Source organism: Anser brachyrhynchus (assembly GCF_964034855.1).
Source record: "Anser brachyrhynchus genome assembly, contig: SCAFFOLD_89, whole genome shotgun sequence".
NCBI lineage: Eukaryota > Metazoa > Chordata > Aves > Anseriformes > Anatidae > Anser > Anser brachyrhynchus.
The window spans coordinates 359377-385000 of NW_027664060.1; the positions used below are offsets into that span (position 1 = coordinate 359377).

The window sequence follows — 25624 nt, forward strand, 5'->3', positions numbered from 1 at the left end:
TTCACTCTTTCCTAACAACCCTAAACATAACCCTAACCGGAACAAGAAGCTGAACCCGAGTTAGACCCGAAAAAACACGTACGGTGCCACTTTCTGCCATCCAAAAGTGCTCTCAGCGGAAGCCTTTGGGTACACCTGAACTCCCTGGGGGAGCCTTTACGCAACCCCACACTCAACAGGACTCTGCGTCTTCACTCTTTCCTAACAACCCTAAACATAACCCTAACCGCAACAAGAAGCTGAACCTGAGTTAGACCCGAAAAAACACGTACGGTGCCACTTTCTGCCATCAAAAAGTGCTCTGAGTGGAAGCCTTTGGGTACACCTGAACTCCCTGGGGGAGCCTTTACGCAACCCCACACTCAACAGGACTCTGCGTCTTCACTCTTTCCTAACAACCCTAAACATAACCCTAACCGCAACAAGAAGCTCAACCCGAGTTAGACCCGAAAAAACACGTACGGTGCCACTTTCTGCCATCAAAAAGTGCTCTGAGCGGAAGCCTTTGGGTACACCTGAACTCCCTGGGGGAGCCTTTACGCAACCCCACACTCAACAGGACTCTGCGTCTTCACTCTTTCCTAACAACCCTAAACATAACCCTAACCGGAACAAGAAGCTGAACCCGAGTTAGACCCGAAAAAACACGTACGGTGCCACTTTCTGCCATCCAAAAGTGCTCTCAGCGGAAGCCTTTGGGTACACCTGAACTCCCTGGGGGAGCCTTTACGCAACCCCACACTCAACAGGACTCTGCGTCTTCACTCTTTCCTAACAACCCTAAACATAACCCTAACCGCAACAAGAAGCTGAACCTGAGTTAGACCCGAAAAAACACGTACGGTGCCACTTTCTGCCATCCAAAAGTGCTCTCAGCGGAAGCCTTTGGGTACACCTGAACTCCCTGGGGGAGCCTTTACGCAACCCCACACTCAACAGGACTCTGCGTCTTCACTCTTTCCTAACAACCCTAAACATAACCCTAACCGGAACAGGAAGCTGAACCCGAGTTAGACCCGAAAAAACACGTACGGTGCCACTTTCTGCCATCAAAAAGTGCTCTCAGCGGAAGCCTTTGGGTACACCTGAACTCCCTGGGGGAGCCTTTACGCAACCCCACACTCAACAGGACTCTGCGTCTTCACTCTTTCCTAACAACCCTAAACATAACCCTAACCGGAACAAGAAGCTCAACCCGAGTTAGACCCGAAAAAACACGTACGGTGCCACTTTCTGCCATCAAAAAGTGCTCTCAGCGGAAGCCTTTGGGTACACCTGAACTCCCTGGGGGAGCCTTTACGCAACCCCACACTCAACAGGACTCTGCGTCTTCACTCTTTCCTAACAACCCTAAACATAACCCTAACCGCAACAAGAAGCTGAACCTGAGTTAGACCCGAAAAAACACGTACGGTGCCACTTTCTGCCATCCAAAAGTGCTCTCAGCGGAAGCCTTTGGGTACACCTGAACTCCCTGGGGGAGCCTTTACGCAACCCCACACTCAACAGGACTCTGCGTCTTCACTCTTTCCTAACAACCCTAAACATAACCCTAACCGCAACAAGAAGCTGAACCTGAGTTAGACCCGAAAAAACACGTACGGTGCCACTTTCTGCCATCCAAAAGTGCTCTCAGCGGAAGCCTTTGGGTACACCTGAACTCCCTGGGGGAGCCTTTACGCAACCCCACACTCAACAGGACTCTGCGTCTTCACTCTTTCCTAACAACCCTAAACATAACCCTAACCGCAACAAGAAGCTCAACCCGAGTTAGACCCGAAAAAACACGTACGGTGCCACTTTCTGCCATCAAAAAGTGCTCTGAGCGGAAGCCTTTGGGTACACCTGAACTCCCTGGGGGAGCCTTTACGCAACCCCACACTCAACAGGACTCTGCGTCTTCACTCTTTCCTAACAACCCTAAACATAACCCTAACCGCAACAAGAAGCTGAACCCGAGTTAGACCCGAAAAAACACGTACGGTGCCACTTTCTGCCATCAAAAAGTGCTCTCAGCGGAAGCCTTTGGGTACACCTGAACTCCCTGGGGGAGCCTTTACGCAACCCCACACTCAACAGGACTCTGCGTCTTCACTCTTTCCTAACAACCCTAAACATAACCCTAACCGCAACAAGAAGCTGAACCTGAGTTAGACCCGAAAAAACACGTACGGTGCCACTTTCTGCCATCCAAAAGTGCTCTCAGCGGAAGCCTTTGGGTACACCTGAACTCCCTGGGGGAGCCTTTACGCAACCCCACACTCAACAGGACTCTGCGTCTTCACTCTTTCCTAACAACCCTAAACATAACCCTAACCGGAACAAGAAGCTGAACCCGAGTTAGACCCGAAAAAACACGTACGGTGCCACTTTCTGCCATCAAAAAGTGCTCTCAGCGGAAGCCTTTGGGTACACCTGAACTCCCTGGGGGAGCCTTTACGCAACCCCACACTCAACAGGACTCTGCGTCTTCACTCTTTCCTAACAACCCTAAACATAACCCTAACCGCAACAAGAAGCTGAACCCGAGTTAGACCCGAAAAAACACGTACGGTGCCACTTTCTGCCATCAAAAAGTGCTCTCAGCGGAAGCCTTTGGGTACACCTGAACTCCCTGGGGGAGCCTTTACGCAACCCCACACTCAACAGGACTCTGCGTCTTCACTCTTTCCTAACAACCCTAAACATAACCCTAACCGCAACAAGAAGCTGAACCTGAGTTAGACCCGAAAAAACACGTACGGTGCCACTTTCTGCCATCAAAAAGTGCTCTGAGCGGAAGCCTTTGGGTACACCTGAACTCCCTGGGGGAGCCTTTACGCAACCCCACACTCAACAGGACTCTGCGTCTTCACTCTTTCCTAACAACCCTAAACATAAGCCTAACCGCAACAAGAAGCTGAACCCGAGTTAGACCCGAAAAAACACGTACGGTGCCACTTTCTGCCATCAAAAAGTGCTCTGAGCGGAAGCCTTTGGGTACACCTGAACTCCCTGGGGGAGCCTTTACGCAACCCCACACTCAACAGGACTCTGCGTCTTCACTCTTTCCTAACAACCCTAAACATAACCCTAACCGGAACAAGAAGCTGAACCCGAGTTAGACCCGAAAAAACACGTACGGTGCCACTTTCTGCCATCAAAAAGTGCTCTCAGCGGAAGCCTTTGGGTACACCTGAACTCCCTGGGGGAGCCTTTACGCAACCCCACACTCAACAGGACTCTGCGTCTTCACTCTTTCCTAACAACCCTAAACATAACCCTAACCGCAACAAGAAGCTGAACCTGAGTTAGACCCGAAAAAACACGTACGGTGCCACTTTCTGCCATCCAAAAGTGCTCTCAGCGGAAGCCTTTGGGTACACCTGAACTCCCTGGGGGAGCCTTTACGCAACCCCACACTCAACAGGACTCTGCGTCTTCACTCTTTCCTAACAACCCTAAACATAACCCTAACCGGAACAAGAAGCTGAACCCGAGTTAGACCCGAAAAAACACGTACGGTGCCACTTTCTGCCATCAAAAAGTGCTCTCAGCGGAAGCCTTTGGGTACACCTGAACTCCCTGGGGGAGCCTTTACGCAACCCCACACTCAACAGGACTCTGCGTCTTCACTCTTTCCTAACAACCCTAAACATAACCCTAACCGGAACAAGAAGCTGAACCCGAGTTAGACCCGAAAAAACACGTACGGTGCCACTTTCTGCCATCAAAAAGTGCTCTCAGCGGAAGCCTTTGGGTACACCTGAACTCCCTGGGGGAGCCTTTACGCAACCCCACACTCAACAGGACTCTGCGTCTTCACTCTTTCCTAACAACCCTAAACATAACCCTAACCGCAACAAGAAGCTGAACCTGAGTTAGACCCGAAAAAACACGTACGGTGCCACTTTCTGCCATCCAAAAGTGCTCTCAGCGGAAGCCTTTGGGTACACCTGAACTCCCTGGGGGAGCCTTTACGCAACCCCACACTCAACAGGACTCTGCGTCTTCACTCTTTCCTAACAACCCTAAACATAACCCTAACCGGAACAAGAAGCTGAACCCGAGTTAGACCTGAAAAAACACGTACGGTGCCACTTTCTGCCATCAAAAAGTGCTCTGAGCGGAAGCCTTTGGGTACACCTGAACTCCCTGGGGGAGCCTTTACGCAACCCCACACTCAACAGGACTCTGCGTCTTCACTCTTTCCTAACAACCCTAAACATAACCCTAACCGGAACAAGAAGCTGAACCCGAGTTAGACCCGAAAAAACACGTACGGTGCCACTTTCTGCCATCAAAAAGTGCTCTGAGCGGAAGCCTTTGGGTACACCTGAACTCCCTGGGGGAGCCTTTACGCAACCCCACACTCAACAGGACTCTGCGTCTTCACTCTTTCCTAACAACCGTAAACATAACCCTAACCGCAACAAGAAGCTGAACACGAGTTAGACCCGAAAAAACACGTACGGTGCCACTTTCTGCCATCAAAAAGCGCTCTCAGCGGAAGCCTTTGGGTACACCTGAACTCCCTGGGGGAGCCTTTACGCAACCCCACACTCAACAGGACTCTGCGTCTTCACTCTTTCCTAACAACCCTAAACATAACCCTAACCGCAACAAGAAGCTGAACCCGAGTTAGACCCGAAAAAACACGTACGGTGCCACTTTCTGCCATCAAAAAGTGCTCTGAGCGGAAGCCTTTGGGTACACCTGAACTCCCTGGGGGAGCCTTTACGCAACCCCACACTCAACAGGACTCTGCGTCTTCACTCTTTCCAAACAACCCTAAACATAACCCTAACCGCAACAAGAAGCTGAACCCGAGTTAGACCCGAAAAAACACGTACGGTGCCACTTTCTGCCATCAAAAAGTGCTCTCAGTGGAAGCCTTTGGGTACACCTGAACTCCCTGGGGGAGCCTTTACGCAACCCCACACTCAACAGGACTCTGCGTCTTCACTCTTTCCTAACAACCCTAAACATAACCCTAACCGCAACAAGAAGCTGAACCCGAGTTAGACCCGAAAAAACACGTACGGTGCCACTTTCTGCCATCAAAAAGTGCTCTCAGCGAAAGCCTTTGGGTACACCTGAACTCCCTGGGGGAGCCTTTACGCCAACCCACACTCAACAGGACTCTGCGTCTTCACTCTTTCCTAACAACCCTAAACATAACCCTAACCGCAACAAGAAGCTCAACCCGAGTTAGACCCGAAAAAACACGTACGGTGCCACTTTCTGCCATCAAAAAGTGCTCTCAGCGGAAGCCTTTGAGTACACCTGAACTCCCTGGGGGAGCCTTTACGCAACCCCACACTCAACAGGACTCTGCGTCTTCACCCTTTCCTAACAACCCTAAACATAACCCTTACTGCAACAAGAAGCTGAACCCGAGTTAGACCCGAAAAAACACGTACGGTGCCACTTTCTGCCATCAAAAAGTGCTCTCAGCGGAAGCCTTTGGGTACACCTGAACTCCCTGGGGGAGCCTTTACGCAACCCCACACTCAACAGGACTCTGCGTCTTCACTCTTTCCTAACAACCCTAAACATAACCCTAACCGCAACAAGAAGCTCAACCCGAGTTAGACCCGAAAAAACACGTACGGTGCCACTTTCTGCCATCAAAAAGTGCTCTCAGCGGAAGCCTTTGGGTACACCTGAACTCCCTGGGGGAGCCTTTACGCAACCCCACACTCAACAGGACTCTGCGTCTTCACCCTTTCCTAACAACCCTAAACATAACCCTTACCGCAACAAGAAGCTGAACCCGAGTTAGACCCGAAAAAACACGTACGGTGCCACTTTCTGCCATCAAAAAGTGCTCTCAGCGGAAGCCTTTGGGTACACCTGAACTCCCTGGGGGAGCCTTTACGCAACCCCACACTCAACAGGACTCTGCGTCTTCACTCTTTCCTAACAACCCTAAACATAACCCTAACCGCAACAAGAAGCTGAACCCGAGTTAGACCCGAAAAAACACGTACGGTGCCACTTTCTGCCATCAAAAAGTGCTCTCAGCGGAAGCCTTTGGGTACACCTGAACTCCCTGGGGGAGCCTTTACGCAACCCCACACTCAACAGGACTCTGCGTCTTCACTCTTTCCTAACAACCCTAAACATAACCCTAACCGGAACAAGAAGCTGAACCCGAGTTAGACCCGAAAAAACACGTACGGTGCCACTTTCTGCCATCAAAAAGTGCTCTCAGCGGAAGCCTTTGGGTACACCTGAACTCCCTGGGGGAGCCTTTACGCAACCCCACACTCAACAGGACTCTGCGTCTTCACTCTTTCCTAACAACCCTAAACATAACCCTAACCGCAACAAGAAGCTGAACCCGAGTTAGACCCGAAAAAACACGTACGGTGCCACTTTCTGCCATCAAAAAGTGCTCTGAGCGGAAGCCTTTGGGTACACCTGAACTCCCTGGGGGAGCCTTTACGCAACCCCACACTCAACAGGACTCTGCGTCTTCACTCTTTCCTAACAACCCTAAACATAACCCTAACCGCAACAAGAAGCTGAACCCGAGTTAGACCCGAAAAAACACGTACGGTGCCACTTTCTGCCATCAAAAAGTGCTCTCAGCGGAAGCCTTTGGGTACACCTGAACTCCCTGGGGGAGCCTTTATGCAACCCCACACTCAACAGGACTCTGCGTCTTCACTCTTTCCTAACAACCCTAAACATAACCCTAACCGAAACAAGAAGCTGAACCCGAGTTAGACCCGAAAAAACACGTACGGTGCCACTTTCTGCCATCAAAAAGTGCTCTCAGCGGAAGCCTTTGGGTACACCTGAACTCCCTGGGGGAGCCTTTACGCAACCCCACACTCAACAGGACTCTGCGTCTTCACTCTTTCCTAACAACCCTAAACATAACCCTAACCGGAACAAGAAGCTGAACCCGAGTTAGACCCGAAAAAACACGTACGGTGCCACTTTCTGCCATCAAAAAGTGCTCTCAGCGGAAGCCTTTGGGTACACCTGAACTCCCTGGGGGAGCCTTTACGCAACCCCACACTCAACAGGACTCTGCGTCTTCACTCTTTCCTAACAACCCTAAACATAAGCCTAACCGGAACAAGAAGCTCAACCCGAGTTAGACCCGAAAAAACACGTACGGTGCCACTTTCTGCCATCAAAAAGTGCTCTCAGCGGAAGCCTTTGGGAACACCTGAACTCCCTGGGGGAGCCTTTACGCAACCCCACACTCAACAGGACTCTGCGTCTTCACCCTTTCCTAACAACCCTAAACATAACCCTAACCCGAACAAGAAGCTGAACCCGAGTTAGACCCGAAAAAACACGTACGGTGCCACTTTCTGCCATCAAAAAGTGCTCTCAGCGGAAGCCTTTGGGTACACCTGAACTCCCTGGGGGAGCCTTTACGCAAACCCACACTCAACAGGACTCTGCGTCTTCACTCTTTCCTAACAACCCTAAACATAACCCTAACCGCAACAAGAAGCTGAACCCGAGTTAGACCCGAAAAAACACGTACGGTGCCACTTTCTGCCATCAAAAAGTGCTCTCAGCGGAAGCCTTTGGGTACACCTGAACTCCCTGGGGGAGCCTTTACGCAACCGCACACTCAACAGGACTCTGCGTCTTCACTCTTTCCTAACAACCCTAAACATAACCCTAACCGCAACAAGAAGCTGAACCCGAGTTAGACCCGAAAAAACACGTACGGTGCCACTTTCTGCCATCAAAAAGTGCTCTCAGCGGAAGCCTTTGGGTACACCTGAACTCCCTGGGGGAGCCTTTACGCAACCCCACACTCAACAGGACTCTGCGTCTTCACTCTTTCCTAACAACCCTAAACATAACCCTAACCGCAACAAGAAGCTGAACCCGAGTTAGACCCGAAAAAACACGTACGGTGCCACTTTCTGCCATCAAAAAGTGCTCTCAGCGGAAGCCTTTGGGTACACCTGAACTCCCTGGGGGAGCCTTTACGCAACCCCACACTCAACAGGACTCTGCGTCTTCACTCTTTCCTAACAACCCTAAACATAACCCTAACCGCAACAAGAAGCTGAACCCGAGTTAGACCCGAAAAAACACGTACGGTGCCACTTTCTGCCATCAAAAAGTGCTCTCAGCGGAAGCCTTTGGGTACACCTGAACTCCCTGGGGGAGCCTTTACGCAACCCCACACTCAACAGGACTCTGCGTCTTCACTCTTTCCTAACAACCCTAAACATAACCCTAACCGCAACAAGAAGCTGAACCCGAGTTAGACCCGAAAAAACACGTACGGTGCCACTTTCTGCCATCAAAAAGTGCTCTCAGCGGAAGCCTTTGGGTACACCTGAACTCCCTGGGGGAGCCTTTATGCAACCCCACACTCAACAGGACTCTGCGTCTTCACTCTTTCCTAACAACCCTAAACATAACCCTAACCGCAACAAGAAGCTGAACCCGAGTTAGACCCGAAAAAACACGTACGGTGCCACTTTCTGCCATCAAAAAGTGCTCTCAGCGGAAGCCTTTGGGTACACCTGAACTCCCTGGGGGAGCCTTTACGCAACCCCACACTCAACAGGACTCTGCGTCTTCACTCTTTCCTAACAACCCTAAACATAACCCTAACCGCAACAAGAAGCTGAACCCGAGTTAGACCCGAAAAAACACGTACGGTGCCACTTTCTGCCATCAAAAAGTGCTCTCAGCGGAAGCCTTTGGGTACACCTGAACTCCCTGGGGGAGCCTTTACGCAACCCCACACTCAACAGGACTCTGCGTCTTCACTCTTTCCTAACAACCCTAAACATAACCCTAACCGGAACAAGAAGCTGAACCCGAGTTAGACCCGAAAAAACACGTACGGTGCCACTTTCTGCCATCCAAAAGTGCTCTCAGCGGAAGCCTTTGGGTACACCTGAACTCCCTGGGGGAGCCTTTACGCAACCCCACACTCAACAGGACTCTGCGTCTTCACTCTTTCCTAACAACCCTAAACATAACCCTAACCGCAACAAGAAGCTGAACCCGAGTTAGACCCGAAAAAACACGTACGGTGCCACTTTCTGCCATCAAAAAGTGCTCTCAGCGGAAGCCTTTGGGTACACCTGAACTCCCTGGGGGAGCCTTTATGCAACCCCACACTCAACAGGACTCTGCGTCTTCACTCTTTCCTAACAACCCTAAACATAACCCTAACCGAAACAAGAAGCTGAACCCGAGTTAGACCCGAAAAAACACGTACGGTGCCACTTTCTGCCATCAAAAAGTGCTCTCAGCGGAAGCCTTTGGGTACACCTGAACTCCCTGGGGGAGCCTTTACGCAACCCCACACTCAACAGGACTCTGCGTCTTCACTCTTTCCTAACAACCCTAAACATAACCCTAACCGCAACAAGAAGCTGAACCCGAGTTAGACCCGAAAAAACACGTACGGTGCCACTTTCTGCCATCAAAAAGTGCTCTCAGCGGAAGCCTTTGGGTACACCTGAACTCCCTGGGGGAGCCTTTACGCAACCCCACACTCAACAGGACTCTGCGTCTTCACTCTTTCCTAACAACCCTAAACATAAGCCTAACCGCAACAAGAAGCTCAACCCGAGTTAGACCCGAAAAAACACGTACGGTGCCACTTTCTGCCATCAAAAAGTGCTCTCAGCGGAAGCCTTTGGGTACACCTGAACTCCCTGGGGGAGCCTTTACGCAACCCCACACTCAACAGGACTCTGCGTCTTCACTCTTTCCTAACAACCCTAAACATAACCCTAACCGCAACAAGAAGCTGAACCCGAGTTAGACCCGAAAAAACACGTACGGTGCCACTTTCTGCCATCAAAAAGTGCTCTCAGTGGAAGCCTTTGGGTACACCTGAACTCCCTGGGGGAGCCTTTACACAACCCCACACTCAACAGGACTCTGCGTCTTCACTCTTTCCTAACAACCCTAAACATAACCCTAACCGCAACAAGAAGCTCAACCCGAGTTAGACCCGAAAAAACACGTACGGTGCCACTTTCTGCCATCAAAAAGTGCTCTGAGCGGAAGCCTTTGGGTACACCTGAACTCCCTGGGGGAGCCTTTACGCAACCGCACACTCAACAGGACTCTGCGTCTTCACTCTTTCCTAACAACCCTAAACATAAGCCTAACCGGAACAAGAAGCTGAACCCGAGTTAGACCCGAAAAAACACGTACGGTGCCACTTTCTGCCATCAAAAAGTGCTCTCAGCGGAAGCCTTTGGGAACACCTGAACTCCCTGGGGGAGCCTTTACGCAACCCCACACTCAACAGGACTCTGCGTCTTCACCCTTTCCTAACAACCCTAAACATAACCCTAACCGCAACAAGAAGCTGAACCCGAGTTAGACCCGAAAAAACACGTACGGTGCCACTTTCTGCCATCAAAAAGTGCTCTCAGCGGAAGCCTTTGGGTACACCTGAACTCCCTGGGGGAGCCTTTACGCAAACCCACACTCAACAGGACTCTGCGTCTTCACTCTTTCCTAACAACCCTAAACATAACCCTAACCGCAACAAGAAGCTGAACCCGAGTTAGACCCGAAAAAACACGTACGGTGCCACTTTCTGCCATCAAAAAGTGCTCTCAGCGGAAGCCTTTGGGTACACCTGAACTCCCTGGGGGAGCCTTTACGCAACCGCACACTCAACAGGACTCTGCGTCTTCACTCTTTCCTAACAACCCTAAACATAACCCTAACCGCAACAAGAAGCTGAACCCGAGTTAGACCCGAAAAAACACGTACGGTGCCACTTTCTGCCATCAAAAAGTGCTCTCAGCGGAAGCCTTTGGGTACACCTGAACTCCCTGGGGGAGCCTTTACGCAACCCCACACTCAACAGGACTCTGCGTCTTCACTCTTTCCTAACAACCCTAAACATAACCCTAACCGGAACAAGAAGCTGAACCCGAGTTAGACCCGAAAAAACACGTACGGTGCCACTTTCTGCCATCAAAAAGTGCTCTCAGCGGAAGCCTTTGGGTACACCTGAACTCCCTGGGGGAGCCTTTACGCAACCCCACACTCAACAGGACTCTGCGTCTTCACTCTTTCCTAACAACCCTAAACATAACCCTAACCGCAACAAGAAGCTGAACCCGAGTTAGACCCGAAAAAACACGTACGGTGCCACTTTCTGCCATCAAAAAGTGCTCTGAGCGGAAGCCTTTGGGTACACCTGAACTCCCTGGGGGAGCCTTTACGCAACCCCACACTCAACAGGACTCTGCGTCTTCACTCTTTCCTAACAACCCTAAACATAACCCTAACCGCAACAAGAAGCTGAACCCGAGTTAGACCCGAAAAAACACGTACGGTGCCACTTTCTGCCATCAAAAAGTGCTCTCAGCGGAAGCCTTTGGGTACACCTGAACTCCCTGGGGGAGCCTTTACGCAACCCCACACTCAACAGGACTCTGCGTCTTCACTCTTTCCTAACAACCCTAAACATAACCCTAACCGCAACAAGAAGCTGAACCCGAGTTAGACCCGAAAAAACACGTACGGTGCCACTTTCTGCCATCAAAAAGTGCTCTCAGCGGAAGCCTTTGGGTACACCTGAACTCCCTGGGGGAGCCTTTACGCAACCCCACACTCAACAGGACTCTGCGTCTTCACTCTTTCCTAACAACCCTAAACATAACCCTAACCGCAACAAGAAGCTCAACCCGAGTTAGACCCGAAAAAACACGTACGGTGCCACTTTCTGCCATCAAAAAGTGCTCTGAGCGGAAGCCTTTGGGTACACCTGAACTCCCTGGGGGAGCCTTTACGCAACCCCACACTCAACAGGACTCTGCGTCTTCACTCTTTCCTAACAACCCTAAACATAACCCTAACCGCAACAAGAAGCTGAACCCGAGTTAGACCCGAAAAAACACGTACGGTGCCACTTTCTGCCATCAAAAAGTGCTCTCAGTGGAAGCCTTTGGGTACACCTGAACTCCCTGGGGGAGCCTTTACACAACCCCACACTCAACAGGACTCTGCGTCTTCACTCTTTCCTAACAACCCTAAACATAACCCTAACCGCAACAAGAAACTCAACCCGAGTTAGACCCGAAAAAACACGTACGGTGCCACTTTCTGCCATCAAAAAGTGCTCTGAGCGGAAGCCTTTGGGTACACCTGAACTCCCTGGGGGAGCCTTTACGCAACCGCACACTCAACAGGACTCTGCGTCTTCACTCTTTCCTAACAACCCTAAACATAACCCTAACCGGAACAAGAAGCTGAACCCGAGTTAGACCCGAAAAAACACGTACGGTGCCACTTTCTGCCATCCAAAAGTGCTCTCAGCGGAAGCCTTTGGGTACACCTGAACTCCCTGGGGGAGCCTTTACGCAACCCCACACTCAACAGGACTCTGCGTCTTCACTCTTTCCTAACAACCCTAAACATAACCCTAACCGCAACAAGAAGCTGAACCCGAGTTAGACCCGAAAAAACACGTACGGTGCCACTTTCTGCCATCAAAAAGTGCTCTCAGCGGAAGCCTTTGGGTACACCTGAACTCCCTGGGGGAGCCTTTACGCAACCCCACACTCAACAGGACTCTGCGTCTTCACTCTTTCCTAACAACCCTAAACATAACCCTAACCGCAACAAGAAGCTCAACCCGAGTTAGACCCGAAAAAACACGTACGGTGCCACTTTCTGCCATCAAAAAGTGCTCTCAGCGGAAGCCTTTGGCTACACCTGAACTCCCTGGGGGAGCCTTTACGCAACCCCACACTCAACAGGACTCTGCGTCTTCACTCTTTCCTAACAACCCTAAACATAAGCCTAACCGGAACAAGAAGCTGAACCCGAGTTAGACCCGAAAAAACACGTACGGTGCCACTTTCTGCCATCAAAAAGTGCTCTGAGCGGAAGCCTTTGGGTACACCTGAACTCCCTGGGGGAGCCTTTACGCAACCCCACACTCAACAGGACTCTGCGTCTTCACTCTTTCCTAACAACCCTAAACATAACCCTAACCGCAACAAGAAGCTGAACCCGAGTTAGACCCGAAAAAACACGTACGGTGCCACTTTCTGCCATCAAAAAGTGCTCTCAGCGGAAGCCTTTGGGTACACCTGAACTCCCTGGGGGAGCCTTTACGCAACCCCACACTCAACAGGACTCTGCGTCTTCACTCTTTCCTAACAACCCTAACATAACCCTAACCGGAACAAGAAGCTGAACCTGAGTTAGACCCGAAAAAACACGTACGGTGCCACTTTCTGCCATCAAAAAGTGCTCTCAGCGGAAGCCTTTGGGTACACCTGAACTCCCTGGGGGAGCCTTTACGCAACCCCACACTCAACAGGACTCTGCGTCTTCACTCTTTCCTAACAACCCTAAACATAACCCTAACCGCAACAAGAAGCTGAACCCGAGTTAGACCCGAAAAAACACGTACGGTGCCACTTTCTGCCATCAAATAGTGCTCTCAGCGGAAGCCTTTGGGTACACCTGAACTCCCTGGGGGAGCCTTTACGCAACCCCACACTCAACAGGACTCTGCGTCTTCACTCTTTCCTAACAACCCTAAACATAACCCTAACCGGAACAAGAAGCTGAACCCGAGTTAGACCCGAAAAAACACGTACGGTGCCACTTTCTGCCATCAAAAAGTGCTCTCAGCGGAAGCCTTTGGGAACACCTGAACTCCCTGGGGGAGCCTTTACGCAACCCCACACTCAACAGGACTCTGCGTCTTCACTCTTTCCTAACAACCCTAAACATAAGCCTAACCGGAACAAGAAGCTCAACCCGAGTTAGACCCGAAAAAACACGTACGGTGCCACTTTCTGCCATCAAAAAGTGCTCTCAGCGGAAGCCTTTGGGTACACCTGAACTCCCTGGGGGAGCCTTTACGCAACCCCACACTCAACAGGACTCTGCGTCTTCACTCTTTCCTAACAACCCTAAACATAACCCTAACCGCAACAAGAAGCTGAACCCGAGTTAGACCCGAAAAAACACGTACGGTGCCACTTTCTGCCATCAAAAAGTGCTCTCAGCGGAAGCCTTTGGGTACACCTGAACTCCCTGGGGGAGCCTTTACGCAACCCCACACTCAACAGGACTCTGCGTCTTCACTCTTTCCTAACAACCCTAAACATAACCCTAACCGCAACAAGAAGCTCAACCCGAGTTAGACCCGAAAAAACACGTACGGTGCCACTTTCTGCCATCAAAAAGTGCTCTGAGCGGAAGCCTTTGGGTACACCTGAACTCCCTGGGGGAGCCTTTACGCAACCCCACACTCAACAGGACTCTGCGTCTTCACTCTTTCCTAACAACCCTAAACATAACCCTAACCGCAACAAGAAGCTGAACCCGAGTTAGACCCGAAAAAACACGTACGGTGCCACTTTCTGCCATCAAAAAGTGCTCTCAGCGGAAGCCTTTGGGTACACCTGAACTCCCTGGGGGAGCCTTTACGCAACCCCACACTCAACAGGACTCTGCGTCTTCACTCTTTCCTAACAACCCTAACATAACCCTAACCGGAACAAGAAGCTGAACCTGAGTTAGACCCGAAAAAACACGTACGGTGCCACTTTCTGCCATCAAAAAGTGCTCTCAGCGGAAGCCTTTGGGTACACCTGAACTCCCTGGGGGAGCCTTTACGCAACCCCACACTCAACAGGACTCTGCGTCTTCACTCTTTCCTAACAACCCTAAACATAACCCTAACCGCAACAAGAAGCTGAACCCGAGTTAGACCCGAAAAAACACGTACGGTGCCACTTTCTGCCATCAAAAAGTGCTCTCAGCGGAAGCCTTTGGGAACACCTGAACTCCCTGGGGGAGCCTTTACGCAACCCCACACTCAACAGGACTCTGCGTCTTCACTCTTTCCTAACAACCCTAAACATAACCCTAACCGCAACAAGAAGCTGAACCCGAGTTAGACCCGAAAAAACACGTACGGTGCCACTTTCTGCCATCAAAAAGTGCTCTCAGCGGAAGCCTTTGGGTACACCTGAACTCCCTGGGGGAGCCTTTACGCAACCCCACACTCAACAGGACTCTGCGTCTTCACTCTTTCCTAACAACCCTAAACATAACCCTAACCGCAACAAGAAGCTGAACCCGAGTTAGACCCGAAAAAACACGTACGGTGCCACTTTCTGCCATCAAAAAGTGCTCTGAGCGGAAGCCTTTGGGTACACCTGAACTCCCTGGGGGAGCCTTTACGCAACCCCACACTCAACAGGACTCTGCGTCTTCACTCTTTCCTAACAACCCTAAACATAACCCTAACCGGAACAAGAAGCTGAACCCGAGTTAGACCCGAAAAAACACGTACGGTGCCACTTTCTGCCATCAAAAAGTGCTCTCAGTGGAAGCCTTTGGGTACACCTGAACTCCCTGGGGGAGCCTTTACGCAACCCCACACTCAACAGGACTCTGCGTCTTCACTCTTTCCTAACAACCCTAAACATAACCCTAACCGCAACAAGAAGCTGAACCCGAGTTAGACCCGAAAAAACACGTACGGTGCCACTTTCTGCCATCAAAAAGTGCTCTCAGCGGAAGCCTTTGGGTACACCTGAACTCCCTGGGGGAGCCTTTACGCAACCCCACACTCAACAGGACTCTGCGTCTTCACTCTTTCCTAACAACCCTAAACATAACCCTAACCGCAACAAGAAGCTCAACCCGAGTTAGACCCGAAAAAACACGTACGGTGCCACTTTCTGCCATCAAAAAGTGCTCTCAGCGGAAGCCTTTGGGTACACCTGAACTCCCTGGGGGAGCCTTTACGCAACCCCACACTCAACAGGACTCTGCGTCTTCACTCTTTCCTAACAACCCTAAACATAAGCCTAACCGGAACAAGAAGCTGAACCCGAGTTAGACCCGAAAAAACACGTACGGTGCCACTTTCTGCCATCCAAAAGTGCTCTCAGCGGAAGCCTTTGGGTACACCTGAACTCCCTGGGGGAGCCTTTACGCAACCCCACACTCAACAGGACTCTGCGTCTTCACTCTTTCCTAACAACCCTAAACATAACCCTAACCGCAACAAGAAGCTGAACCCGAGTTAGACCCGAAAAAACACGTACGGTGCCACTTTCTGCCATCAAAAAGTGCTCTCAGCGGAAGCCTTTGGGTACACCTGAACTCCCTGGGGGAGCCTTTACGCAACCCCACACTCAACAGGACTCTGCGTCTTCACTCTTTCCTAACAACCCTAAACATAACCCTAACCGCAACAAGAAGCTCGACCCGAGTTAGACCCGAAAAAACACGTACGGTGCCACTTTCTGCCATCAAAAAGTGCTCTCAGCGGAAGCCTTTGGGTACACCTGAACTCCCTGGGGGAGCCTTTACGCAACCCCACACTCAACAGGACTCTGCGTCTTCACTCTTTCCTAACAACCCTAAACATAACCCTAACCGCAACAAGAAGCTCAACCCGAGTTAGACCCGAAAAAACACGTACGGTGCCACTTTCTGCCATCAAAAAGTGCTCTGAGCGGAAGCCTTTGGGTACACCTGAACTCCCTGGGGGAGCCTTTACGCAACCCCACACTCAACAGGACTCTGCGTCTTCACTCTTTCCTAACAACCCTAAACATAACCCTAACCGCAACAAGAAGCTCAACCCGAGTTAGACCCAAAAAAACACGTACGGTGCCACTTTCTGCCATCAAAAAGTGCTCTCAGCGGAAGCCTTTGGGTACACCTGAACTCCCTGGGGGAGCCTTTACGCAACCCCACACTCAACAGGACTCTGCGTCTTCACTCTTTCCTAACAACCCTAAACATAACCCTAACCGCAACAAGAAGCTGAACCCGAGTTAGACCCGAAAAAACACGTACGGTGCCACTTTCTGCCATCAAAAAGTGCTCTCAGCGGAAGCCTTTGGGTACACCTGAACTCCCTGGGGGAGCCTTTATGCAACCCCACACTTAACAGGACTCTGCGTCTTCACTCTTTCCTAACAACCCTAAACATAACCCTAACCGCAACAAGAAGCTGAACCTGAGTTAGACCCGAAAAAACACGTACGGTGCCACTTTCTGCCATCAAAAAGTGCTCTCAGCGGAAGCCTTTGGGTACACCTGAACTCCCTGGGGGAGCCTTTACGCAACCCCACACTCAACAGGACTCTGCGTCTTCACTCTTTCCTAACAACCCTAAACATAACCCTAACCGCAACAAGAAGCTGAACCCGAGTTAGACCCGAAAAAACACGTACGGTGCCACTTTCTGCCATCAAAAAGTGCTCTGAGCGGAAGCCTTTGGGTACACCTGAACTCCCTGGGGGAGCCTTTACGCAACCCCACACTCAACAGGACTCTGCGTCTTCACTCTTTCCTAACAACCCTAAACATAACCCTAACCGCAACAAGAAGCTGAACCCGAGTTAGACCCGAAAAAACATGTACGGTGCCACTTTCTGCCATCAAAAAGTGCTCTGAGCGGAAGCCTTTGGGTACACCTGAACTCCCTGGGGGAGCCTTTACGCAACCCCACACTCAACAGGACTCTGCGTCTTCACTCTTTCCTAACAACCCTAAACATAACCCTAACCGGAACAAGAAGCTCAACCCGAGTTAGACCCGAAAAAACACGTACGGTGCCACTTTCTGCCATCAAAAAGTGCTCTCAGCGGAAGCCTTTGGGTACACCTGAACTCCCTGGGGGAGCCTTTACGCAACCCCACACTCAACAGGACTCTGCGTCTTCACTCTTTCCTAACAACCCTAAACATAAGCCTAACCGCAACAAGAAGCTGAACCCGAGTTAGACCCGAAAAAAACACGTACGGTGCCACTTTCTGCCATCAAAAAGTGCTCTCAGCGGAAGCCTTTGGGTACACCTGAACTCCCTGGGGGAGCCTTTACGCAACCCCACACTCAACAGGACTCTGCGTCTTCACTCTTTCCTAACAACCCTAAACATAACCCTAACCGCAACAAGAAGCTCAACCCGAGTTAGACCCGAAAAAACACGTACGGTGCCACTTTCTGCCATCAAAAAGTGCTCTCAGCGGAAGCCTTTGGGTACACCTGAACTCCCTGGGGGAGCCTTTACGCAACCCCACACTCAACAGGACTCTGCGTCTTCACTCTTTCCTAACAACCCTAAACATAACCCTAACCGCAACAAGAAGCTCAACCCGAGTTAGACCCGAAAAAACACGTACGGTGCCACTTTCTGCCATCAAAAAGTGCTCTGAGCGGAAGCCTTTGGGTACACCTGAACTCCCTGGGGGAGCCTTTACGCAACCCCACACTCAACAGGACTCTGCGTCTTCACTCTTTCCTAACAACCCTAAACATAACCCTAACCGCAACAAGAAGCTGAACCCGAGTTAGACCCGAAAAAACACGTACGGTGCCACTTTCTGCCATCAAAAAGTGCTCTCAGCGGAAGCCTTTGGGTACACCTGAACTCCCTGGGGGAGCCTTTATGCAACCCCACACTCAACAGGACTCTGCGCCTTCACTCTTTCCTAACAACCCTAAACATAACCCTAACCGCAACAAGAAGCTCAACCCGAGTTAGACCCGAAAAAACACGTACGGTGCCACTTTCTGCCATCAAAAAGTGCTCTCAGCGGAAGCCTTTGGGTACACCTGAACTCCCTGGGGGAGCCTTTACGCAACCCCACACTCAACAGGACTCTGCGTCTTCACTCTTTCCTAACAACCCTAAACATAACCCTAACCGCAACAAGAAGCTGAACCCGAGTTAGACCCGAAAAAACACGTATGGTGCCACTTTCTGCCATCAAAAAGTGCTCTCAGCGGAAGCCTTTGGGTACACCTGAACTCCCTGGGGGAGCCTTTACGCAACCCCACACTTAACAGGACTCTGCGTCTTCACTCTTTCCTAACAACCCTAAACATAACCCTAACCGCAACAAGAAGCTGAACCTGAGTTAGACCCGAAAAAACACGTACGGTGCCACTTTCTGCCATCAAAAAGTGCTCTCAGCGGAAGCCTTTGGGTACACCTGAACTCCCTGGGGGAGCCTTTACGCAACCCCACACTCAACAGGACTCTGCGTCTTCACTCTTTCCTAACAACCCTAAACATAACCCTAACCGCAACAAGAAGCTGAACCCGAGTTAGACCCGAAAAAACACGTACGGTGCCACTTTCTGCCATCAAAAAGTGCTCTGAGCGGAAGCCTTTGGGTACACCTGAACTCCCTGGGGGAGCCTTTACGCAACCCCACACTCAACAGGACTCTGCGTCTTCACTCTTTCCTAACAACCCTAAACATAACCCTAACCGCAACAAGAAGCTGAACCCGAGTTAGACCCGAAAAAACACGTATGGTGCCACTTTCTGCCATCAAAAAGTGCTCTGAGCGGAAGCCTTTGGGTACACCTGAACTCCCTGGGGGAGCCTTTACGCAACCCCACACTCAACAGGACTCTGCGTCTTCACTCTTTCCTAACAACCCTAAACATAACCCTAACCGGAACAAGAAGCTGAACCCGAGTTAGACCCGAAAAAACACGTACGGTGCCACTTTCTGCCATCCAAAAGTGCTCTCAGCGGAAGCCTTTGGGTACACCTGAACTCCCTGGGGGAGCCTTTACGCAACCCCACACTCAACAGGACTCTGCGTCTTCACTCTTTCCTAACAACCCTAAACATAACCCTAACCGCAACAAGGAGCTCAACCCGAGTTAGACCCGAAAAAACACGTACGGTGCCACTTTCTGCCATCAAAAAGTGCTCTCAGCGGAAGCCTTTGGGTACACCTGAACTCCCTGGGGAAGCCTTTACGCAACCCCACACTCAACAGGACTCTGCGTCTTCACTCTTTCCTAACAACCCTAAACATAACCCTAACCGCAACAAGAAGCTCAACCCGAGTTAGACCCGAAAAAACACGTACGGTGCCACTTTCTGCCATCAAAAAGTGCTCTGAGCGGAAGCCTTTGGGTACACCTGAACTCCCTGGGGGAGCCTTTACGCAACCCCACACTCAACAGGACTCTGCGTCTTCACTCTTTCCTAACAACCCTAAACATAAGCCTAACCGGAACAAGAAGCTCAACCCGAGTTAGACCCGAAAAAACACGTACGGTGCCACTTTCTGCCATCCAAAAGTGCTCTCAGCGGAAGCCTTTGGGTACACCTGAACTCCCTGGGGGAGCCTTTACGCAACCCCACACTCAACAGGACTCTGCGTCTTCACTCTTTCCTAACAACCCTAAACATAACCCTAACCGCAACAAGAAGCTGAACCCGAGTTAGACCCAAAAAAACACGTACGGTGCCACTTTCTGCCATCAAAAAGTGCTCTCAGCGGAAGCCTTTGGGTACACCTGAACTCCCTGGGGGAGCCTTTACGCAACCCCACACTCAACAGGACTCTGCGTCTTCACTCTTTCCTAACAACCCTAAACATAACCCTAACCGCAACAAGAAGCTCAACCCGAGTTAGACCCGAAAAAACACGTACGGTGCCACTTTCTGCCATCAAAAAGTGCTCTGAGCGGAAGCCTTTGGGTACACCTGAACTCCCTGGGGGAGCCTTTACGCAACCCCACACTCAACAGGACTCTGCGTCTTCACTCTTTCCTAACAACCCTAAACATAACCCTAACCGCAACAAGAAGCTCAACCCGAGTTAGACCCGAAAAAACACATACGGTGCCACTTTCTGCCATCCAAAAGTGCTCTCAGCGGAAGCCTTTGGGTACACCTGAACTCCCTGGGGGAGCCTTTACGCAAACCCACACTCAACAGGACTCTGAGTCTTCACTCTTTCCTAACAACCCTAAACATAACCCTAACCGCAACAAGAAGCTGAACCCGAGTTAGACCCGAAAAAACACGTACGGTGCCACTTTCTGCCATCCAAAAGTGCTCTCAGCGGAAGCCTTTGGGTACACCTGAACTCCCTGGGGGAGCCTTTACGCAACCGCACACTCAACAGGACTCTGCGTCTTCACTCTTTCCTAACAACCCTAAACATAACCCTAACCGGAACAAGAAGCTGAACCCGAGTTAGACCCGAAAAAACACGTACGGTGCCACTTTCTGCCATCAAAAAGTGCTCTCAGCGGAAGCCTTTGGGTACACCTGAACTCCCTGGGGGAGCCTTTACGCAACCCCACACTCAACAGGACTCTGCGTCTTCACTCTTTCCTAACAACCCTAAACATAACCCTAACCGGAACAAGAAGCTGAACCCGAGTTAGACCCGAAAAAACACGTACGGTGCCACTTTCTGCCATCAAAAAGTGCTCTCAGCGGAAGCCTTTGGGTACACCTGAACTCCCTGGGGGAGCCTTTACGCAACCCCACACTCAACAGGACTCTGCGTCTTCACTCTTTCCTAACAACCCTAAACATAAGCCTAACCGCAACAAGAAGCTGAACCCGAGTTAGACCCGAAAAAACACGTACGGTGCCACTTTCTGCCATCAAAAAGTGCTCTCAGCGGAAGCCTTTGGGTACACCTGAACTCCCTGGGGGAGCCTTTACGCAACCCCACACTCAACAGGACTCTGCGTCTTCACTCTTTCCTAACAACCCTAAACATAACCCTAACCGCAACAAGAAGCTCAACCCGAGTTAGACCCGAAAAAACACGTACGGTGCCACTTTCTGCCATCAAAAAGTGCTCTCAGCGGAAGCCTTTGGGTACACCTGAACTCCCTGGGGGAGCCTTTACGCAACCCCACACTCAACAGGACTCTGCGTCTTCACTCTTTCCTAACAACCCTAAACATAAGCCTAACCGGAACAAGAAGCTCAACCCGAGTTAGACCCGAAAAAACACGTACGGTGCCACTTTCTGCCATCAAAAAGTGCTCTCAGCGGAAGCCTTTGGGTACACCTGAACTCCCTGGGGGAGCCTTTACACAACCCCACACTCAACAGGACTCTGCGTCTTCACTCTTTCCTAACAACCCTAAACATAACCCTAACCGCAACAAGAAGCTGAACCCGAGTTAGACCCGAAAAAACACGTACGGTGCCACTTTCTGCCATCAAAAAGTGCTCTCAGCGGAAGCCTTTGGGTACACCTGAACTCCCTGGGGGAGCCTTTACGCAACCCCACACTCAACAGGACTCTGCGTCTTCACTCTTTCCTAACAACCCTAAACATAACCCTAACCGCAACAAGAAGCTCAACCCGAGTTAGACCCGAAAAAACACGTACGGTGCCACTTTCTGCCATCAAAAAGTGCTCTCAGCGGAAGCCTTTGGGTACACCTGAACTCCCTGGGGGAGCCTTTACGCAACCCCACACTCAACAGGACTCTGCGTCTTCACTCTTTCCTAACAACCCTAAACATAACCCTAACCGCAACAAGAAGCTGAACCCGAGTTAGACCCGAAAAAACACGTACGGTGCCACTTTCTGCCATCCAAAAGTGCTCTCAGCGGAAGCCTTTGGGTACACCTGAACTCCCTGGGGGAGCCTTTACGCAAACCCACACTCAACAGGACTCTGCGTCTTCACTCTTTCCTAACAACCCTAAACATAACCCTAACCGCAACAAGAAGCTCAACCCGAGTTAGACCCGAAAAAACACGTACGGTGCCACTTTCTGCCATCAAAAAGTGCTCTCAGCGGAAGCCTTTGGGTACACCTGAACTCCCTGGGGGAGCCTTTACACAACCCCACACTCAACAGGACTCTGCGTCTTCACTCTTTCCTAACAACCCTAAACATAACCCTAACCGCAACAAGAAGCTGAACCCGAGTTAGACCCGAAAAAACACGTACGGTGCCACTTTCTGCCATCAAAAAGTGCTCTCAGCGGAAGCCTTTGGGTACACCTGAACTCCCTGGGGGAGCCTTTACGCAACCCCACACTCAACAGGACTCTGCGTCTTCACTCTTTCCTAACAACCCTAAACATAACCCTAACCGGAACAAGAAGCTGAACCCGAGTTAGACCCGAAAAAACACGTACGGTGCCACTTTCTGCCATCAAAAAGTGCTCTCAGCGGAAGCCTTTGGGTACACCTGAACTCCCTGGGGGAGCCTTTACGCAACCCCACACTCAACAGGACTCTGCGTCTTCACTCTTTCCTAACAACCCTAAACATAAGCCTAACCGCAACAAGAAGCTGAACCCGAGTTAGACCCGAAAAAACACGTACGGTGCCACTTTCTGCCATCAAAAAGTGCTCTCAGCGGAAGCCTTTGGGTACACCTGAACTCCCTGGGGGAGCCTTTACGCAACCCCACACTCAACAGGACTCTGCGTCTTCACTCTTTCCTAACAACCCTAAACATAACCCTAACCGCAACAAGAAGCTCAACCCGAGTTAGACCCGAAAAAACACGTACGGTGCCACTTTCTGCCATCAAAAAGTGCTCTGAGCGGAAGCCTTTGGGTACACCTGAACTCCCTGGGGGAGCCTTTACGCAACCCCACACTCAACAGGACTCTGCGTCTTCACTCTTTCCTAACAACCCTAAACATAAGCCTAACCGGAACAAGAAGCTCAACCCGAGTTAGACCCGAAAAAACACGTACGGTGCCACTTTCTGCCATCAAAAAGTGCTCTCAGCGGAAGCCTTTGGGTACACCTGAACTCCCTGGGGGAGCCTTTACACAACCCCACACTCAACAGGACTCTGCGTCTTCACTCTTTCCTAACAACCCTAAACATAACCCTAACCGCAACAAGAAGCTGAACCCGAGTTAGACCCGAAAAAACACGTACGGTGCCACTTTCTGCCATCAAAAAGTGCTCTGAGCGGAAGCCTTTGGGTACACCTGAACTCCCTGGGGGAGCCTTTACGCAACCCCACACTCAACAGGACTCTGCGTCTTCACTCTTTCCTAACAACCCTAAACATAACCCTAACCGCAACAAGAAGCTCAACCCGAGTTAGACCCGAAAAAACACGTACGGTGCCACTTTCTGCCATCAAAAAGTGCTCTCAGCGGAAGCCTTTGGGTACACCTGAACTCCCTGGGGGAGCCTTTACGCAACCCCACACTCAACAGGACTCTGCGTCTTCACTCTTTCCTAACAACCCTAAACATAACCCTAACCGCAACAAGAAGCTGAACCCGAGTTAGACCCGAAAAAACACGTACGGTGCCACTTTCTGCCATCCAAAAGTGCTCTCAGCGGAAGCCTTTGGGTACACCTGAACTCCCTGGGGGAGCCTTTACGCAAACCCACACTCAACAGGACTCTGCGTCTTCACTCTTTCCTAACAACCCTAAACATAACCCTAACCGCAACAAGAAGCTCAACCCGAGTTAGACCCGAAAAAACACGTACGGTGCCACTTTCTGCCATCAAAAAGTGCTCTCAGCGGAAGCCTTTGGGTACACCTGAACTCCCTGGGGGAGCCTTTACGCAACCCCACACTCAACAGGACTCTGCGTCTTCACTCTTTCCTAACAACCCTAAACATAACCCTAACCGCAACAAGAAGCTGAACCCGAGTTAGACCCGAAAAAACACGTACGGTGCCACTTTCTGCCATCAAAAAGTGCTCTCAGCGGAAGCCTTTGGGTACACCTGAACTCCCTGGGGGAGCCTTTACGCAACCCCACACTCAACAGGACTCTGCGTCTTCACTCTTTCCTAACAACCCTAAACATAACCCTAACCGCAACAAGAAGCTCAACCCGAGTTAGACCCGAAAAAACACGTACGGTGCCACTTTCTGCCATCAAAAAGTGCTCTCAGCGGAAGCCTTTGGGTACACCTGAACTCCCTGGGGGAGCCTTTACGCAACCCCACACTCAACAGGACTCTGCGTCTTCACTCTTTCCTAACAACCCTAAACATAACCCTAACCGCAACAAGAAGCTGAACCCGAGTTAGACCCGAAAAAACACGTACGGTGCCACTTTCTGCCATCCAAAAGTGCTCTCAGCGGAAGCCTTTGGGTACACCTGAACTCCCTGGGGGAGCCTTTACGCAAACCCACACTCAACAGGACTCTGCGTCTTCACTCTTTCCTAACAACCCTAAACATAACCCTAACCGCAACAAGAAGCTCAACCCGAGTTAGACCCGAAAAAACACGTACGGTGCCACTTTCTGCCATCCAAAAGTGCTCTCAGCGGAAGCCTTTGGGTACACCTGAACTCCCTGGGGGAGCCTTTACGCAACCGCACACTCAACAGGACTCTGCGTCTTCACTCTTTCCTAACAACCCTAAACATAACCCTAACCGGAACAAGAAGCTGAACCCGAGTTAGACCCGAAAAAACACGTACGGTGCCACTTTCTGCCATCAAAAAGTGCTCTCAGCGGAAGCCTTTGGGTACACCTGAACTCCCTGGGGGAGCCTTTACGCAACCCCACACTCAACAGGACTCTGCGTCTTCACTCTTTCCTAACAACCCTAAACATAAGCCTAACCGCAACAAGAAGCTGAACCCGAGTTAGACCCGAAAAAACACGTACGGTGCCACTTTCTGCCATCAAAAAGTGCTCTCAGCGGAAGCCTTTGGGTACACCTGAACTCCCTGGGGGAGCCTTTACGCAACCCCACACTCAACAGGACTCTGCGTCTTCACTCTTTCCTAACAACCCTAAACATAACCCTAACCGGAACAAGAAGCTGAACCCGAGTTAGACCCGAAAAAACACGTACGGTGACACTTTCTGCCATCAAAAAGTGCTCTCAGCGGAAGCCTTTGGGTACACCTGAACTCCCTGGGGGAGCCTTTACGCAAC

At 51.0% G+C, this 25624-nt stretch overlaps 1 long non-coding RNA gene across 1 annotated transcript in view; it reads right to left on the minus strand.

The window, feature by feature from the left end:
- LOC308186236 overlaps window positions 1–25624 on the minus strand; it is a 99377-nt gene that overhangs the window by 72755 nt on the left and 998 nt on the right. The gene's annotated exons all lie outside the window — the stretch shown is intronic.